We start from the raw sequence: 20,132 nt of genomic DNA, 5'->3' as shown, positions 1-20,132 counted from the left end.
GTACTGTATTAAAGATCAGATCTAAATTCCTAAACTGACTTCAAACAAGAATTTAAAACTATATGTAAACGTTAGAAGAATATGTATAATGTCTCTTGCTTACATACCTGTACGAAATTTTATAGATGTAAAAGACATGTATTTCTTTTCAAAATTACAGTCTTATTATTTCAAATTTACACCAGTTGATGCTATAAAACGATACTGATTTTACACCTGTAGCTTTCAATTTACAGCCGTAAAACAGGTCGAATTATGAAAATGAGATGCAGGTGTAAAAACGAAAAAGTGACGACTGTATATATGCCTAAAAGTTAGAGATGTAGAAATATCAAAGGTGTTGAAATATTATACTGTGCAGGTGTTGAAAAAGAAAACATTATTCTACGGAACGAAGGCAGAGGTATAAAATGTTTTATGGTGAATTATTGTAGCAAGAACAACTCAAATGGCAAAATAAATAATGTAGTAAGTAAACAACAATATGAAATTTGTTTATAGTACAGCAATTGCAAAATTAAAGAGTAGGCTACAAAGTAGAAACTACAGCTAAGCCCCATATCTTGTTTATAAAACTTCCTTTGTCATGAAAAACATATGCCAATCTTGTAATTATTTCTATTAAACTTGTAATATAATGTAATCAAATAATGCATGTGATAAAATGCTAATATTTTAGATGGTGTGGTGTCTCTCTAAATTTCAGTTAAATCTCGGAAAAAATGCATAAAAAATGGCTGACAATATTCATGTTTCCCACCAAAAACGTTACAGCTATATTTTTTAAACATGACCATTGTACAGTTGTAACTTTCAAATGTATATTTACAGCTGTACTTTTGAGACCTATATGTTTTACACCTGTAAATTTCAACTGTATTTCTTGTAATATTTCCACTTAAAGGTCTTTTACAGTAATTTCAATTTACATGTATTTTACAGACGTTTTACAGTTGTAAAACAGGTAATTTCAATTTACATGTATATTACAGACGTTTTACATTTGTAAAACAGGTAATTTCGTACAGGTAAACATGAATCTTCTGTCAAACTTTTGCTGCAGAAACATTGAAAAAAATACCAGCTGTGAGAAGTGCCCTCCTAATATAAAATTTGACAAATGGTATAAACACTTAAGGTACGTTTTCAACAGTAATCATGGTCATATAAATTATACTGCTGACTACATTCTTAAGACGATATTGAAGACACTTCTTCTAATAGTGAAATATCCGACAAAGGAGATCCTTCAAGTTGTAAATAATATCAACCCTAATAAATAATTTCTTGGTAATTTAATTGCAGAACATTTTTAGAAAATGCTAAGTTAATAACTCTAATAATAACAGAGGGATTGCGCTTATAATAAGATATTTTGAGTTAAGTCGGATAAGCATTTAACTGGATGTGTAACCATTTATTCTGAGAGATTTTAAAGACAAATAACGGAGGCTCAGGCTGGTTTTCGTTCTATGCATTCTATCATTGATAATATATATTATCAAAATACATCAGTCAGTATAAAGAACGAATTGTTTTCAATACCATAGCTTTGCAAAACGCGTGGAACGTATTTTATACAATTTAGCTGCGACACGACGTATGATGTTTATTGTTCAATTACTCGACGTTAATAGAATCAATTTGTTGCTAAATGAATTAGGTTTTATAACATTTAAGTATGCAAATGTTGTTTGTTAATTTTCAATGCGACAACAATACGAAGATGCAGAAAAGCATAACATGTGTTTTAACTTTGGAAAATGAATACCAAATTGATCATAACTTTAACTCACTGTTTCTGCACCGTATCTAATGGCATCTTCTGTTAGTAGGTGTAGAGTTTTAAAATGGGTCCATTGGTGACCATGAATTTGAAAAAATATCAATTTCTGAGAGGTTGCGGACCAGCGCCATAGAAATAATATCTGGCCCCTATTCTATTAGAATAATTTTGAATATTTTATACGCTGTAATTACAAAAAGTCATGAACAGTGAAAGTTGTTGAATTATATATAACGATGAATTTACTCTATGGAATGTTGTGTTGTGAAGTTTATCGTTTGTTTAAACATTTAGAAACACTTATAATGAAATAACATAATAGATACTATAGATATTTTGGTAGTTTTCCACCTCTGATAATTCATGTGTGGAAGCTGTCAGTTTCTTGCGGAGAACAGGTTTGTACTGGTACAGAAACCAGAAACACTGGTTAGGTTAACTGCCCGCCATTACATGACTGAAATACTGTTGATAAATGGCGTTTAACCCAAAACAAACAAACGGAATACATATTTAGGTATGTTATATAGGAAAACTGCAATATATGCCATTTCAGCGTACAATATTTCATATATAAACAATTGAGAAGCGTAAGCTAAAATTGTAAATACTTCGCGCTGTCGCATTTCGCCATAGCTTCGCAATCGTACCATTGCACTGCACGCTTCCTGTCTCACGATATAATTGTATATAATTATAAATGCATAACGCAACGGTAGGTGGCGAAGCACGAAGCCAGAAAGGCGGAGCGCGTAATTTGCTTCGCCTGTATATCTTCGCGCTTCACGTTTATATAATACAGGCATTACAGGTCACAATAAATCATTTTTTCTACTTTTGCTTTTCGTTTTCCTTACTGATATTAGAAAGAGGATTATGTTATTGGTTTTCGTTCAAATGGTATTACATTCATACAAATAATATGCATGTAGTTATGATATCTGTTGAGTAGTTTAGACTTGGCCATTTATGTCTAAATACATAGCTTTATTTGAAAACTCTCACCTCTTAAACTGAACAACTACAAATATAGAGAGTAAAAACAAAAACAAAACATTAACTAGTATTATATATAATAAGTTTTACTTTCTATCAGGTAACTATTTACCAAGCCTCTCCAGTAAGCAAACTAAAAGACTTACCTACGATACTGGCATTATAAGCAAACCCGCAGGTACAAACTCCATTACCAGAAACAGAGGCTGTCATTCCGGCCCAGTGGTCTCCGTGGCTAAAAGTAAAACTGCACAGCTTTATTTTATAATTATCGCATCGTGTGGCTATTTACCTTTTATCTCTTCATTGCGATATACATAGTAACATTTTTCACATTCAGGACTCTACCGACGACAGACAGAACTGCACTGATATAAGAACACTATAAAAATAGCTGTGATGTTTAGTATAGTTTTTCCTATTGAGCTGTATAGGAAAGATATGGTGATATATATCGGCATAGTGTTTTTGCATTCACACATAAGGTTGCATGGCATTCTGAGAAACTGGTGGGATCTATTTCAGTTTGGGTGAAAAAGAAATATTGTTTCTATGCGACAAAACAGTTAAAGAACAGACACACACTCGTGCATTATCGCAAATATCATAAGGGTTTTACTGCATAGACATTTATCGCGGCCAAAGACCTCAATTATTACCTTCACAAGGAAACCGTGATTGAACCCAAGGCCATGATATTTGCGATAATGCAAACCAACGCCATGACATGTGCGATAATGCACTCACATGGGTTCTTTAACTATTACATCATTTACGACAACGTCCACAATGTAAGCAGAAATTTGTGAATATTATTGTCATTCCTTCTTTTCATACTCTTTACGCTTCAGTGTTTGTGTAATATACTAGTAGTTACCTTGTTACAGAAGACATAATATCTGGAAGAATGTGGAAAACTTCGGGTGCCACATTACTGCTGTCGTTGTAGAAATTGAAGCACAGAAATTCATACTGAAGAAGAAAATGAGATAAATAACAATTATAACAAGAACATTTGTAAACCGCTTTACATTATTTCTTTTGTGTCTGATGATTCTCTGATAAAATGATACGTTTCTACATTCTTAATATTTTTTTTCAGAATATAAAAATAACTTTTCCTGTTATAACTGAAGAGATCTAAAACCCAAGCTTGCCAAAATTAACGCCAATTTTAATGACCGTACCAATTTTATATAAGCATCTGCCCGAACTAGTATTTGAGGTTATTCTCTACTTATTGTTACAGTTGGAAACTGGCTACTTACAATGTTTTGCTTCAGATCTAGAATGTTTGTATGTATCCCTACATCGGTCAGTGCTACACCCACACCTTTCCCTGTGTATCCGTTTGCCCATGCCTTTGGTACAAACATTCCATAATAATGTTGTTCAGATTTAATGCTAGGCTGAAATAAATTTGTATTATTACAAGGGAAGATAATATTGCTCTTGTTATTTTCTTATTTATTCAAGGACATTGAACGATATCTCCAACAACATCCAAGTGCCCCTGTCACCTTTGAACAACTGTCCAAAATCTAAGGATAATTATAATCATACTGCGATAAATGAAATAACTGTTACATGTTTTTAGAGTGACATTTCTTCTTATAATTATGATACTGATAGAGATAGAAAAATAGATAAATGACTTTTTCAAGTAAAGCACTTGTTGGGAGTATCTGACCTTACTTGTATTTATCTATCTACATACTGCTTCCAGTATAATCAAGATAAGTAGCAATAGGGGACACGATAGCATGAAACAAATCTTTTCTTTGTTCGTTTGATATCTTAAAAAAACTGTGTGTTTCTAATTTAGAAGTAGTACTGATATGTTTAATGTTGTCTGATTGTTTAAACACTGAAACTGGTAGACAGGTACACCTACTTCTTATGGAGAGGCAAACCTGTGACTTCTATCTATGTGACAAGATATTCCTATAGAGTGGGCTAGTACTTTTGAAGGAATAACCATTAGCAATGGATCAGAACGAACCTTTCGCCTGGTATTCAGATTTCTTCGCACTTCTACATCACCCGATATGTATGTTAAGTCAGGTATGTCTGTTCCATTCTACAGTATTTATTTTCCAGAGAAGGAATAATTAATAAAGTTCTGTTCTGTTAAAAAGACACTGAAAATCGCCATGAAATTGCTGGAATGGGAGTTTTCAGGTGAACTCTGAAGAAATACAAACTCTTACCTTCTTCCTCAAACTTTTTTAACTGTATCCCCAGGTAATAGATAATCTGTGTACACAATGATTTTCTCAATTCCAGAGATCTGAAAAATGTGCGGAATTTTATGCAGAACAACTGAAAATACGTATCATGCTAGTTTGGTTTCGATATGTATCGAGTTACAATTAATACAATATGCAAAATTCGATCTAATTTCAAGATTGCACGCCTCCACATTTATGTTGTTATATTATATTTTGAGAAACACACCAAAACAACGTAAACATATTTGAGCTAGTGATTTCATGGAAACAAATATTCTGAACAACTTTCATTAAGATTGGACCAAAAATGTGGTCTCTTGAGTGTATACAAGCATTTTGTTTGATTTGACCTAGTGACCTAGGTTATCATCCCACATAACCCAGATTTGTGTCCAATATGCCATAAAACAAATATTCGATAAAATTTCCGGAAGACTGAAGCAAAAAGTGGCCTCTAGAGTGTATACAAGCTTTTTATTTAATTTAACCTGGTGACCTAGTTTTTGGCCCCACATGACCAAGATCAAAATCATCCAAGACTTTACGATAAAAACATTCTGTCTGACCAAGTTTTATGAAGATAGAAAAAAACAAACAAAAGAACAATATGGCCCCTAGGGTGTAAACAAACTAATTTTTTTGATATGCCTGGTGACCAATTTTTTTTTACCCCATGTGACCCAGATGAAAATTATGCCGAGATTTCGTGCAGATAAACATTCTGACAATGTTTCATGCACTTGAAATGAAAAATGAAGTCCTATTGCATACACAAGGTTTTTCTTTTATTTTAACAACTGACCTAGTTTTTGTCCAAAGATGATGCAGATTCCAAATTGGACCAAATAATCACTAAGATAAACATAATGACCAACTTTCATGACGATATGGTGATAAACGTGGCCTCTAAACTGTTATTAAGCTTTCCCTTTGATCTGACCGGATGAGGTCATCAAGACAAATATTGTGATCCAATTTCACGAAGACCCAGTGTAAAATGCTGTCCCTATTGCATACACAAGGTTTTTCTTTGATATGACCTTACGACGTAGTTTTTGACCATAGATGACATATATTCAAACCTGACCTCTCTTTCTTGTGTCATCCTTGATATTGATGTGACTGACATAGTTCATAACACATTACTTCATATGACAACTTTTATATGTGATTATAAATTTTATTATATGCATGTATTGTAACTATGTTATGTTTGCTCAATTATCGAAATAAATCTATCTATCTATCTATGACCTAGATTTTATCATGGCAGCCATTCTGACTAAATTCTATAGATATCCAGTGTAAAATGCAGCCTCTATCGCATACACAAGGGTTTTCTTTGATTTGTCCTAGTGACCTAGTTTTTGTCTCCAGATCACCCATATTATACCTGACCTAGATTTTATCAAGTCAGTCATTCTGACTAAATTTCATGAATTGAACAATACAGCCTCTATCGCATACACAAGGTTTTTCTTTGATTTGACCTAATGACCTAGTTGTTGACCCCAGATGACATATATTCGAACTTGGCCTCTATCGCATACACAAGCTAAATGTTGACAGACAGACGACAGACAACAGACACCGGACATCGAGCGATCACAATAACTCAATTCAAACCTAAAACACAAGTTCACGTCTATCATCAATCTATATTTTCAATGTTTTTACAGTATTTCATATATAAATCTAAGGTGTCAAAACGTTATTTCTGAAGTTATGTAATGAAAAACTGAACAGATTACCTGTCAGTAGTAAAAACCCTCTATAACTATATCAAAACTTACCTCATCGACATACTTGCTTTTTATCTGTGTTATGAGCTGGTTTATATCTGTTTTTGATCCTAAGTACTCGAATATGAAAGACTGTGGAGTTACCTGTATAAAGATAACATATGGTTACTTAACAAAAAAACAAAAACATGTCATTCGCCAAATCACATGGAAAACTTTAAAACAAGGTATGGGCATACTAGATAATATAGAATTTAGTCTTTGGGTGAAAAATTAAAGTAAAAAAGTTATTGTTTTTATCACATCTGATGTGATGATTAAATGTCAAAAAGTTCAAATGTTCGTGGTAATGACTGTCTTAGTGTGTAAGTACAAATAGACATATCTGGCTAAATTATACAATGTTGTGAGGGTTGGTCATATTAACTGAAAATGTTAACAAACTTTTGTAAAAGGCTGTAAGTCTCTGTGAATAATATGACACAATTTAACGTATTCTTAAATAAGGACCAACACAAACATAATTATGAAGTACTTTACAAAGCAAACAGTTGTTCCATTTATAGCTTTAGTGGTACATCTGAAAAATGATACATACGTACCTGATATACCATTCGACAACTTAATTGTTGCAATCCTTGAAACACATTATCCTGGTCATGTTCCTTTATTTTTATCACGAACCTTTGTTGTATTTTGGTGAGAAAATCATCTACCCAGTGTAGGACTCGAACCTACGACCCCCTGCTTGCAAGTCAGGTGCTTTACCAACTGAGCTAACCGGGCTCCTGGTTTACCAGAAGCCTCGAATCACTACACTCCTCCTCACTTTAATTTTGAAGGCTTAAACCTTATCGTGGAACCATAGAGCGAGGCATCAACTGTTCAGCTTCCAACAGAGTATAGCCTCTGCAAATACCGCATGCTCTATATAACTGGCCACGTAGCCTTCCTTTACAGTGGAATTGCAGAGCGGGACATCAACTGTTCAGCTTCCAACAGAGTATAGCCCCTGCAAACCGCATGCTCTACATAAACTGGCAACTGTAGCCCGCACTTTCCAATTTACCTCGTCGCCAATGTTGTATTTTGGTGAGAAAATTATCTACCCAGTGTAGGGCTCGAACCTACGACCCCTGCTTGCAAGTCAGGTGCTCTACCAACTGAGCTAACCGGGCTCCTGGTTTACCAGAAGCCTCGAATCACTACACTCCTCCTCACTTTAATTTTGATTAATTATGATCAGGTCAAGGTCACACAAACATCAAAGATCTGATTCAAGGCATAGATCTAATAGACACAGATCTTCTAGATCTCCGTCTAGACATAGGTCAGATAGATCTAAATCGCGACATGAGTCACATCATGGTTCTTCAAGAAATAGGTCCCAGTCTTCACACCGAAGGTCAAATGGTCATAGATCAAGGTCACGTGATGTAAGGTCAAGAGATAAAAAATCATATCCATATCAGTCTTCGCCTCAACGTTCTGCATCTCCCAGTAAACATCACAAGCAAGATCAATACAATTCAAGGTCAGATGACACTAAATCCGATAGTAAAGAAAAAAGGTCAGATGATACTTAATTACATCATCAACATCCACACAGTGAAAAGGTGGACAAAACAGCAAGGTCAGATGACACTAAATCATCAAGGACAGGGGTGCTAGGTCTCATACATCAAAGTCAGAAGATACTAAATATAAAGAAAGATCTTCAGGACATCAGACATCTAGACACTCGAACAATAAAAGGTCAAGGTCCTATGATAGGTCATTGTCATCTGAAAGTTCAAGGTCATCTGAATCATCAATGTCATCTGAAAGGTCATCAAGGTCAAGTAGTAGTAGCAGATCTGGGGATAGACACAGTTCAGGAAACCATCATAGTAAAGCAAACTCCAACAAAAGGTCAAGGTCACGATGTACTTGCATAAAATGTAAAGAGACAAGACATAGTGATAAATACAGTTCCAGAGCTAAGGAATCTGCATATTATGATAGTAGAAAAGCTTCTTCAAGACATAGGTCTTCTAGATCTTCGTCTAGAGATAGACAACAGCACTTTCGACCCCGACGCAGTAAATATGGTAATCGACAGTATTACTAAAGTACTTCAGAGGAAGATGATTGTGATTACCATAAATATGTGCCAAAGTATCAAGAAAAGCGGGGTGACCCAAAGAAACTTCCTAAGAATTTAAGGTATGATGGGAAGTCCTGTTGGTTGTCATTTAAACAGAAGTTCAAGAGCTACATGTCAGTCCTGAACTGGTCTGAAAATGAAAGCAGAGATTATCTGAATTGGAGTCTTGAAGGAAAAGCTTTGGATTTCTTCACATTAACAACTAGAATGGGAGATCACTTTTCCTTCAGTCAGATTATGAAGAAACTTGAAGGTCGTTTTGGTGCAAGAAATGTTTTGGCGGAAACATCCAAGGCCAAATTTCAGCAAGCTTCACAGCGTCCCGATGAGTCACTTGAAGATTGGTCAGACAGAGTTCTAACCCTAGCTACACCTGCATTTAGAGATCTTCCTGAGCAACACCGAATGCAAGAGGCCATTTCCAAATTCTGTCAGGGGTGTATGGATAAAGAGGCTGGAAAACATGCGTGTTTCGAACGACCAAGAAGCATGGAAACCGCATTAAATTCAGTAAGACATTTCCAGTATATCTCACAGGCAGTCGACGGAAAACAAAAGCCGCGAAAAAGTAAAGAAGATATTTCGGTGAATGCTGTCGATTCTCCATCTGAAGCAAGGGTTGATAAGATGATAGAAAAAGCAATAGAGAAATTGACCGGTAAAATGCAGAAGATGAATGTTGGTACAGAAAAACCAGCCAAACGATACAGTTCCATCGAGTGTTTTTTCTGCAGAAAGATAGGCCATGCCAAGAAAGATTGCCTTATATACAAAGCATGGGTAGCACAAGGCAAAAGCAGAGGTAGAGGTAGAGACAGGAACAGAGATTTAAACAAGGAAGGGCCGGGTGTGCAGGCCTCTCATCCGAGCCCGAAGAAGTAAGTGACCTAGATACAGAAAATGTTGCAGCGACTTCTAGTCCTCACACAGACGAAACGGTCAATATCTTGAGCAAGTCTTATAATATTCCAGAGAACCAATCTTCTGTTAGCAAGAATGCAAACAACTGTAAGACTTCTAGTCTACACGGCATTCAGGAAACCGGTAAAGTATGTGATACTTCTAGTACACATACAACAGTAGAAGAGGGAAGACATACACAAGAAACCAATGAAGATGAAGTGGTTAGTGTACACCAAGTTCGCGCAGGGTCTTCCTATGTGTATATAACAGTTGGCAACACCAAGGTCAAGGCCAGAATAGATTCGGGTGCAGAAATAACCATTTTATCATTGCAAGTGTATGAGAAGCTACCGAAAAAGCCAGGCAAGGTTAAAGATGTCGTTATGCAAATGGCAGATAAGGACGCCGTCTTAAAAGGTTTTACAACCACACCTTTAAGAATGCAAATATGTTCTCAAACATTTCACGAAAGAGTTTATGTAGCACCAATTAGCGATGAAATGCTGCTAGGACACGACTTCCTACATCATTTGGGCGTGATGTTAGATATGCACTCTGACACATTGGTGCTAAATGGGGAAAGAATTCCAATGAATACCAAGTTCAAAGAAGGTAAACCAGTTGTTGCAAGAGTAACAGTGGCTAAAAGAACTGTGGTTCCACCAAATTCAGCTGTTCGGATGCCACGCAAGATGGATGGTCAGCTCAGCGACTACTTCATAGAGCAAAATGAGTTGCTGGATCGGTTGGATGTAATGATGCCAAGAACAGTTACATCTTCAAAAACGGAACCAATAGTTTGTATAGTCAATGCCACAAACTCTTACAAGACATTCAAGAAAGGTAAAGAAATTGCCAATGCCTTCGAGATACAGGGTATATTGGAAACAGAAGATGTAGCATCTGAGATGACTTCTAGCCACTCAGATACTTGCAAGTATGGTGTACATGAGGGAACAGAAGTGACTTCTAGTTATTCTGTTAAAACAGTCGAAAGAGAACCTATGTCAAAGATAAATGCAGCAGTAAAGAACCAAGCACCAAAACAGAAAGAAGATGCAATAACACAGATCCCAGATCATTTACAAGAAGTATATAAAGCGTCTAAAGAACAATTAGATGAAGGGCAATGTGAGAAATTAGCAAAACTTCTATGTGATTACGCAGATGTATTTGCAAAAGACGATTTTGATTTAGGGAACTTCACCGCAATTGAACATAAGATTGACACTGGAGATGCCCTCCCAATAAAGCATCGTTTGAGACGAACACCAGCTTGTTTTGTTGGAGAGGAGGAAGCACATTTGAAGAAGATGTTAGATGCCGGTGTCATTCAAGAATCAATTTCAGAATGGGCATCCTCACCTGTTCTGATCCGGAAACGTGACAGATCCGTTAGATGGTGTATTGATTATAGATCCCTTAATGACGTCACGATTAAAGATACATTCCCCCTACCATTGGTGGAAGATTGCCTAGATACATTGTCAGGTAGTTTCTGGTTTTCTAAACTAGATGCTAATTCAGCATATTGGCAAGTAAAAGTTAAAGAAGAAGATCGAAAGAAAACAGCATTTCTAACCAAATTTGGACTCTTTGAACATGTTAGAATGGGTTTCGGTCTCACCAACGCACCAGCAACGTTTTCTCGAGTAGTAAATTTGATACTAAGAAGTTTGACCTGGAAAACAGTATTGGCCTTCTTGGACGATATACTGGTGATGGGGACACGTTTTGAGGAACACTTGAAGAATATAGCAGACGCCCTGGAGCGGTTCCGCAAGTATGGTCTCAAGTTGAAGCCACGAAAATGTATTTTCTTCCAGACTGAAGTCGAATTTCTGGGGAGAATCGTTAGCAAAAATAATTTGACTATGACTAGAAAAGACACAGAAACGGTAACTAATTGGCCAGAACCTACATCATCGAAAGACGTAGAAAGGTATTTAGAATTGGTCAACTATCATCGTTCCTTTGTAAAGAACTTTGCGGAACAAGCACAACCACTCTACAACTTAACAGGGAAAAATCAGTTTAAGGAGAGAGTGTCATTTGAGGCATTGAAGAAAGCTTTAACTGAACCATCAGTTCTGGCTTTACCAAACAACAAGGATCCATTTATCCTTGACTGTGATGCCTCAGACAAGGCTATAGGTGCAGAACTTCTTCAAGTGCATGATGGAGTGGAAAAAGTAATTGCTTATAGCAGTTTCACATTGACTCCGGAACAGAAAAACTACTGCACCACCAGAAAAGAACTTTTGAGCATTGTTAGGTTTACTAGACAGTTTAGATATTACCTTCTAGGCAAAGTCTTCACAGTGAGAACAGATCATTCGAGCTTGACTTGGTTATTAAGGTTCAAAGAACCGCAGGGTCAGCTGGCACGATGGATTGAGGAACTGTCTCAATACAATATGGTTGTAAAACATCGGCCTGGGGTTAAACACGGAAATGCGGATGCACTTTCAAGGATTCCGGACACCTTGGTACCGTGTTCAGCATATATAGCTGGCATAAAGCCTGCAGATTTGCCATGTGGTGGCTGTCATTACTGCAAACGAGCTCACAACCAGTGGGACCAATTCACAAAACAAGTAGATGATGCGGTCAAACTATCAATGCAGGAAGGTCAGATAACTGTAAGGAAGAACAGTAATGTTCATTTAGGGGCAACTGCAGAGATGAACAAGTCAAAGCCAGAAGAGGTAGCAATTGTAAAAGATGCTGTTTGTTCGAAGTATAACAATGCAGAGTTCAACAGTAAACCAGAGTTTAAACAGCCCTGGGATCCTGAACGATGTACAGGTCTTCTAGATGGTACATACGACAGGGAAAGTACAAGTCTTTTAGACAGTACTAAGAACAGTGAAGAAACTAGTCTTCTAGACAGTATTCTTACAGTAGACCTCATGGGTCTTGGCGGAAGTGAATCACATTTCGATATCGAAGCATATGTGTTATCCTGTAATGTTTGCAATCGGAACAAGAAAACGAAACGCTATGGTAGAATTCCTTTGACAGAATTCCAAGCGGGAGCACCTATGGAACGTGTGCACATAGACTTTATGGGACCATTACCAAAGACTACACAAGGAAACGAACATTGTTTGATGATGGTAGACCAGTTTACCAAGTTGGTTGAATGTGTACCGCTGTCTTCGCAGAGAGCTGAAGTTACAGCCAAAGCAGCCATCGATGAGTTCTTCAGTCGATTCAGCTTTCCACTTCAGATCCATACAGACCAAGGGCGCAATTTTGATGGTAAATTGTTTGAGACCTTGTGTAAAGCATTACACATTCATAAAGCCAGGACAACGCCGTACAGACCGTCTTCGAATGGACAAGTCGAAAGGTTCAACCGTACGGTGATGGATGCTGTTAGATGTTTCATTGGTAAATCGCAAGATAAATGGGACCAAAACATCCAACAGATAGCAGCAGCTATAAGGGCTTCGGTAAACAGAAGTACGGGGTTTACACCAAACATGTTAATGTTGGGAAGAGAGGTGAATACACCAGCTCAGCTAATGTTTCCAAATGCCAAAGCAGAAAAGTCTGAAGAATATGGTGAATATGTCTCTAATTTGTTGCAGAACATCCAGAAAGCACACGAAGCTGTGAGAGAAACTCTGAAGACATCGTTGAAGCGCATGAAGCGGGACTACGATTTAAAGATCTTATTAAGACCTTATTCAGAAGGTGACATTGTGTATCTTCTAGATACAGCAGTCAAGAAAGGCAAATCTCGCAAACTCTGCTCGCCTTGAAAAAGGTCCAACCATCATCGTGAAAAAGATCACATCATATTTGTATCGGGTGAAATTGCGGAATGCAGTTTTCGTAACAAACCACGACAGACTGATGCCTTTTAAGGATCGGAAGACACCCGTGTGGATTACGAAATACAAGGAATCACCTGATTACACAGATCTTTCACAGCAAGATGACAGTGATGATAATAACGATATGTATTGTATTTGCAGGAAACCATGGAACGGAAGATTTATGATACAGTGTGACTACTGTGATGAATGGTTCCACGGCTCTTGTATTAACATCACCGCAACAGACGCTCTAGACATTGATAAATATAAGTGCAAGGCATGCAAAGACAAAAGATAATAATAAGGGTGAGCGTAAATCATGTATGTCATTTTGCTTGTACTTTTCAGATATGGCTGTACCATCAAGTAAAGATTGGCAGGGAGGGAAAAGGCTGAACTTCTGCTGAGCACCCTGTTGAAAATGGTAAACCTTGTGAAGGAAAAGAAAGATGCCACCAGAAACAAAAGAAGGCTCACAAAATGGCTAAAAGAGGCAGCACACAATATGTTGACCTTCCAATTAGCCAACAGGGATTGGATCAGCAACAATGTTTGGAAGCTCCCGGATCTACCTAAACCTGTTGAACAAGTATATGACCCAACAAAAGGGAAAAGGGACATCCGATACTTTCCAACTTCAAAATCTGATAAAGCGTTGGAAAAAGAAGTAGGAGACGTAAGTGTTGATGATGATGTATTGGATTTGGAGTTAAACGAAGACGAACTTCTTGCGTCACCAAGAGTCCAGTCTAATACAGAAACTGCAGCGGATCCAACACAACCCATGGAAGTGGATCAGCAGGCAGATTCACCATCAGCTACTGCCAAAGTCAGTCCCAGGAAGTCTCCCAGACTGGCTGAGAAATCCAGGATTTCACCGGTAAAAGCACCTCCTCAGGAAGTCGCCAAGCCGAAGTTTGCTAAAGCTTCCAAGAGATCTACAGACAAGGAAGACCAGAAGAGGGCTTCTAGCTCCTCTTCTAGACATCCAAAACAACATAGATCAAAGGACAAAGAAGACCAGAAGAGGGCTTCTAGCTCCTCATCTGGACATCTGAGAGAGAATAGACATGAACCCCGAAGGCACTCTGAAGATACTTCTAGGACATCAAGTATGGCTGAAGACAGAAACATTCAGACCGTTCTTAGTCTCGCCAGGATGACCGGGCTTCTAGTTCGTCTCATCATCACCAAGAACGGGATGCTTACTCCGTAGCAAAATCGAGGCCACATTCCAGTACCTCCAGTGGGACTTCTAGCTCAGGGAATAACGGAAATGAGAAGGCACCAAGATCATCAGATCGAACCGGCTTCAGAGATGTTGAACGCCACGTGAGGCAGAGGTATGACCGTTGATTACCAACAATCGAATGTAGGCCTGAAAAAGAGATCAGCTACTGCAGTCCCTCTAGAATCTTTGGTTATATCTACAACAGTTCTGAAGAAACAGAAGACTGATGATATTCTGCATCAGGTCAGAGAAACTGTAGAGGAAAGAAGCAAATCCTAAAATCCTCGGGTAAAAGTCGTTCCAGACCTTGCTGGGTACCTGGCTGTACAAAACCAAACAGCTATATGAAGGTACACGCTTTCAAGTACCATGTGCCCGGGATTTTCGACGAAAGGCTCAGACCTGATGATGAACAAGTTCTACGGGGTAGGAGAAATGCTTTAAATCAAGCTACTAGATGGCTTTTGGGTAGGCCTGCTTCGTTAGATGAACTGGTTACTTTCGTTGTTCTACGAAGAATGATCAGTACGGCTGATAACACCGAGGTAACGCCTAGACAAGAAGAAGCCATGGCCGAGTTGTGCAGATTTCTGCGGATACCAGTTCCTGATAATTTTGTATTGGAACCAGCTAATTCACCAGGATGCCTCATTCACTGGAAAGCTGTCCTGCTGATTGCTGCAAGTCTGGACGCAGATGAGAGACAATATTGGCAAGACTACTATCCAGTGCCAGAGAACGCAGAAATCCAGCCCCAGGTTGAAACACAAGTACGCCTATCAGCAGCCGTCGACAGCCATGTCCACTTGGACAGAACGCTACGCAAGCTTAACATCAATCCAGCCGGAAACCTGGATGACATTATCAATTGTGTTCCAGTAGACGCAGATAAAAAGGTCAATCTAGTTGGAACAGTCGCCGTCTACTGCGATCCTAGAAGCTATCCGTCTGAACAATGTCTTCTAGACTTGCCAGAGGATATGACAGTTGCTATTGGATTTCATCCAAAACATGCAAAGAACAGCGTACGTAGCATTGATGTGGACACGATGCAGTTATCGAGGCTTTACAGAATCCTCGTGTAAAAGCGCTCGGCGAGATAGGTCTCGATCATTCCGAGCCAATGAAATACTGGTCGTACCAGGTGGAATTACTGGAAAAAGTACTCCCATTGCTTGAAGACCGTCACATATTGATTATTCATTGCCGTGGGATGAAAGGGAATTATGGTACAGAAGCCTTCCTATTGCTTCTCCATTTCTTACAACAGAAGATACGACAAAATCACCCCATTCATCTACACTGCTTCACGGGAAACCAATATGTGATACAGAGATGGTTGGAGATATTCCCAAGAACTTATTTTGGATTTACCAACTTGGTCGAGCCGTTCAATCCTGAACAGGTTGCAGCACTTCGAAGTATCGACGAAAACCGCTTACTTCTGGAGTCCGACGCGCCATATTTTCCAAGTATGGGTTCCGAGGTATCATCTCCAAGTCAGATCTTCGCAGCAGCCAAGTGTGGAGCCACACACCGACAGATGACTGTGGAGCGAGTGTTAGAGATCACAGTTGCCAACGCAGTGTATATCTACAGAGGGCAATCCCAGTAATGTATCGTAAAGTCCACATTAGCCTGACTTCTAGTCGGCTAAGGTGCACCATCGTCCGTACAGGATGGACTTATAGTCCGTCATCACCAGATGCCCATGAGTGCCAGAAGCCAAACAATTGGATTTCTAATCAAAACTACAGAAGGTGTTCCAGATGACAGTTATTGGGCTTCTAGTCCAATATACAGAGTTCCAGTCCAGTTCGATGACTACCAGTCATGTACAGTTAAAGGACCTCTAGTTCTCCACAGGCTAATAAATCTGTGATGGTTTCTAATCATCATTGGTTTATTATTCACAACATTTCTCCCACACTGGACTGAGGCTTTCATTATAAAGTTGGGGGAGTGTTGTGACGAATGATACATTTAGCGGCCGTGTTCCTAAAGGTTGGTATTATTAGTGGTGTGATACCTACTTCCGGAAGTCGATAGAGGGCGGGATTCTCGAACCAGAAGAGCAGACTTTACAGTGGGCGAATTCGGCATACAAACCCGTGTAACTCTGACTAGATCACCCGAGTTCACCTGAGTGACACGAGTAACAATTGTAGTCCGAACGCTTTTTCGGGTAACTGAAAATGATTGAGAACGTTACCTATACGTTAACGGTTCAAAAGCTTCGGAGCTGTAACAATAATGATAAATGGTTGCTACTTTTGACACATAATAACTTAATTTTCCAAAATAAACTGCTGATCAGACGAGACAGTATCCCTCGACCGTATCAGAAATTATGTTGAATTAGTGGGCTTTATGTTTTATGTATGTGATATGTTTGATAATGTTTGCATTTTCAATGACAATACAATAAGTGCTTTTTGTGAAGAACCTAATATAGATATGTTTGATGGCCATTATGAGGGCAGACAATCTGTTAGAGATGAACTGATACGACCTCTGTCAGAGTGAAAAATCAGACTGGATTATTATCAATCGACTTTTCAGATTCTAGGATCAAGTAACACTTGAAAAAAATGTTCAGCCCATATTGTTTAATAGACTAGAAATTTCTATTTTATGTTAATTTATACTTTAAATTATTTCCGAAGCAAGAGCTACAACTTATATTAATCCTCTTATGTCTACACATGACTCTACTACCCCGAACCATTTCAAATTAAAAGGGTGTTTGGTATAATTATTTCGTTATTTTATTGTTCTGACTGAAAGAAGGTTTGTTGGCAAGTAGGTAGGTAGAATATTTTACTTATAACTTTAACATCAATGTGTGGCTTCTTTTGTGGATTATTTGTCCTTATCACTCATTTTGTGTTCTAAAAACTAGATGTTTTTCTAAAAGCTGTCCCATGTGAACCTAGAAAGAAAACTTACAAGCTTTAAAAATCAGATCGAGAACCCTCGAAATATGCTTGACAAGGAAGTTACTGTAAGAAGCAGATTTCTCAACCACTGTCCTATTCAGCAGTTTTTACAGATAGGGGCATGAATGCCAAAAAGAGCATTTCAAAGTTACTCTACATTTAGAAGAAAGTAAAAGGTTTTAAAAGAACAGAACAGAACAGAAGTTTTATTTTTGACTTAAGCATGCAGCTCATCGTCAATGACAGGTCGCTCCACTATTCGAAGGCAACTGTCGATATAAATGACTTTCGATTCTAGAACTGAAATAATGATTCAAGGATTATTTGACTTGATTCTATGATCTCGCTTTAAACCCCTGAATAGATATAAGAAGTGTACAACCTAGTACCGCCCTTAGACAAGAGCAACTTGATGGTAAAATTTTAACCGTCATTTTCTTACTACAAAAAGGGACATAACTTTGCCAAAATTAAAGTAAGTGTTATGAAACTTGATGCTTTTACAGGGCTGTCCATGAACAGGCTCAATCAAACCGAGCCTGCAACATTTTCGTTTTTGTCGTGTTGAGCGACATGTGAAGTTTCCTTATTTTTCTATTTTACAACCCTGAAGACATGTGAGAAATGTTAACGAAATGCTCCCATTAGTTTTGGAGATATCAACTTGCAAGCAAACAGAACAATATCTATGCACAAGAAAGAGGGCATAACTTGTCCAAAATTAAGGTTATGGGAATTGACTTTGATGCTTTGACCTTCCTTGACATCACTGGAGACATGTATGGAAGTTTCAATCCAATATCTGCATTAGTTGCCGAGATAGTACCTTGCATGCAAAACTTTAACCAGCTTTTTTCTAAGTTTAAACAGTGGGGCATAACTTGGCCAAAGTTCAAGTAAGAGTTATGGAAGTTGATGACATGTCCTTTACAACATGGAAGACATGTGTGAAGTTTCAATCCAGTATCTACATTAGTTTAAAAAAAACTTGCATGCAAAAATTTAACTCTAAAAAGGGGTCTGACTCAAGTAAGAGTTATGAGGCTTGTGATATGTTGATATGACCTTATTTTACAGACCCGAAGAAATGTGTGAAGTTTTAACCAAACACATTTGCATTAGTTTGGATATACTAACTTGCATGTAAAACTTTAAATTGCATTTTCTAAGTCCAAAAGGGATATAATTTTGTCAAATTACATATAAGAGTAATGGGACTTGATCATCTGCGGTTAGGTAATGACCTTAAAAATTAAAAATAGGTTTCAAAGCAATATGTCTATAAATGAGATCCATAATTTACATAAGATTCGATCAGGAGTTATCTAATGTGATTATTTTGGTAAGTCTGATGAGCGCAAAGACTTGTTTGAAGTTTCAATTCAATATCATCTGTGGTTATTGAGATAAAGCCCTGATAGTAACTGCACCCAAACATTTACAAGTGTACCAAAGACGCCTTGTTTAAAGTGTTAATGCATTCGGATACGATCACCCGACTTTCCCAGCTTCTGGAGGTGGGTAGAATTCGGGTGACACAACTACTATCGCCCGGGTTACACGAGTGATACTCGAGTTATACCCAGGGTGACTCGGGTTAGCTCGAGTAAGTATGCCGAACGCGCCCAGTGTCACCACAGAGAACAGACGTATGTAATCTCTTCTTACTAATTTACATCTCCGTGGGTAAGTCTCCGTACTCCCCCTGGCCAATAAGGTATATCTGACTGTGGCTTAATTCAAGGATGATACAATACCTTTTAGCAAAACTTCTACTTTCGATTTCCGATCCTACATAACAAACCTGCAGCGTTACAATTAATAAAATAACTAGTTTTTTACACATTTGTTTTCAAATTGAATAAACACTTTTAACATGTGTTTAATACTAATGATAATACTTTTTATAGTGTAGCATAACGGTTACTGGTTTAATGTACTGTAAACATCATCGTTCAGGAAAAAAAATACATATCACCTTGACCTTATCAGCAATGGTTTAATACATTTGAATAAAGAAACAGGTTGAGTAGGTAGTGCACCACATACGATATGATATAATGTCATGATTATTGCGTAATAAAATATAAATGTATGGCTAAATAATAATGAGACAAGGTATATACATGTACCACATTTATGATTTGCTATCCGAACTATGCTTTTTTATCACATACGTAACCATCTTCACCAATTTAGTATACGTAACCTTGAATGTTTTGTTGATAATATGATTTGTATCTATTAATACGACACTAATAAAACGCAAATCCGGATTTTCCAGTCTGTAAAATTCATTGAAGTGCCATTTTTGAAAAGGTGTTACTGAGC

The 20,132-nt window shown here is 37.7% G+C and overlaps 1 long non-coding RNA gene and 1 other non-coding gene across 2 annotated transcripts; both read right to left on the bottom strand.

Annotated features, from left to right (window-relative positions):
* Window positions 1-2,928: 2,928 nt before the first annotated feature.
* LOC123547437 (uncharacterized) lies at window positions 2,929-19,832 on the bottom strand. Its single transcript, XR_008369201.1, has 7 exons — window positions 19,559-19,832; window positions 7,358-7,439; window positions 6,807-6,899; window positions 4,993-5,072; window positions 4,051-4,191; window positions 3,660-3,754; window positions 2,929-3,017 (listed from the first exon to the last, which is right to left on the bottom strand). It is a non-coding gene; the product is annotated as an uncharacterized LOC123547437 (long non-coding RNA).
* Window positions 7,862-7,933, bottom strand: Trnaa-ugc (transfer RNA alanine (anticodon UGC)). The gene has a single exon. It is a non-coding gene; the product is annotated as a tRNA-Ala (tRNA).
* Window positions 19,833-20,132: the final 300 nt, after the last annotated feature.

Source organism: Mercenaria mercenaria, unplaced genomic scaffold (genome assembly GCF_021730395.1).
Source record: "Mercenaria mercenaria strain notata unplaced genomic scaffold, MADL_Memer_1 contig_3276, whole genome shotgun sequence".
Taxonomy (NCBI): domain Eukaryota; kingdom Metazoa; phylum Mollusca; class Bivalvia; order Venerida; family Veneridae; genus Mercenaria; species Mercenaria mercenaria.
Note: the sequence above shows the minus strand (reverse complement) of the source record. Positions and strands in the feature narration are given on the sequence as shown.